The 1,221-nt window shown below is 44.9% G+C and overlaps 1 non-coding gene across 1 annotated transcript; it reads left to right on the forward strand.

Moving 5' to 3' along the window:
* The first annotated feature begins 330 nt into the window (after positions 1-330).
* Positions 331-455, forward strand: LOC115945894 (U6atac minor spliceosomal RNA). The gene has a single exon (XR_004080083.2). It is a non-coding gene; the product is annotated as a U6atac minor spliceosomal RNA (small nuclear RNA).
* The last annotated feature ends 766 nt before the right edge of the window (positions 456-1,221 follow it).

The raw sequence follows: 1,221 nt of genomic DNA on the forward strand, positions 1-1,221 counted from the left end.
TAAAAGAGGGAAATCCTGGGAAATGTGGAAATATCCAAGTGAAAGTTTGCTTGGCAGAATGGATACTCACCATTTCTTGCTTAGTCTCCAGTGGTGGGTCTCACCTCACCCACAGCTCTTTTCCTATGGAGCAGGGTGGCCATCCTCCATGTGCTGATGCATACAGTCCCAGAATATTGAATAAGGTGTGAATATTACTTGTATGAATCACAGAATCAAAGAGCCATAGAATCTAAGGTTGGAAGGGACCTCAAGGATCATCTGGTCCAACCTTTCTAGGCAAAGCATGACCTAGACTACATGTCCCAGCATCCTGTTCACTTTAATCTTGTGTTGTATGAAAGGAGAGAAGGTTAGCACTCCCCTTGATAAGGATGGAAGAGGCCCTCGTGGCCTATAAAACATGCATACGGTTAAGGCACTGCCACCTACTTTGTGGCATCTAACCATGTTACAAAGCCAGGTTGGATGAAGCCTTGGGTGATATGGTTTAGTGTGAGATGTCCTTGCCCATGGCAGAGGGGTTGGAACTAGATGATCTTAAGGTCCTTTCCAACCCTAACTATTCTATGATTCTATGGTTCTATGAAATGTGCCCAATGCTGGGAAGTCCACGACTTCCTTAGGAGATTATTCTCATGGCTGGTTGTTGAAATCTTATAGAAGCGGATGAAATTATATGTGGAATTATATGAACTAGTAAAGTTCTCCATAGTTTCAGTTCAGGATGACAAGGAAGCATTACGCTGTCTGGTCACAGTCACAAGCTGTTAAGTTTCACTGACTTGCGCATACGTTAAGTCCAAAGATTTCAGCCACATTAAAGCATAACAAACCACACTTGACTGAGCTCAGTACCAGAAGCAAAGAAGAGGAAAATCCAACATTGACTGAGGCTCCACAATCATTTCCACAGCCATCATGAATGCCCAGGGCCTGATGAGGACCTAATCTCCCCCATCATTTTGAGCAAGGGCATGCCACATTATTCTAAATATCAAAAGGAAAGCTTCCTTCATCAGACTGTTGTGGCTGCTCCATTCCTGGCAGTGTTCAAGGCCAGGTTGGACACAGGGGCTTGGAGCAAACTGCTCCAGTGAAAGGTGTCCCTGCCCATGGCAGGGGTTGGAACTGGATGAGCTTTAAGGTCCCTTCCAACACAAACCAGTCTGGGATTCTAAGAAACAGAAGAGAATCATCCTGAATGTCCTAGTCCCTCTT

The sequence above is a fragment of the Melopsittacus undulatus genome, chromosome Z, assembly GCF_012275295.1.
Source record: "Melopsittacus undulatus isolate bMelUnd1 chromosome Z, bMelUnd1.mat.Z, whole genome shotgun sequence".
In the NCBI taxonomy this organism is placed as follows: domain Eukaryota; kingdom Metazoa; phylum Chordata; class Aves; order Psittaciformes; family Psittaculidae; genus Melopsittacus; species Melopsittacus undulatus.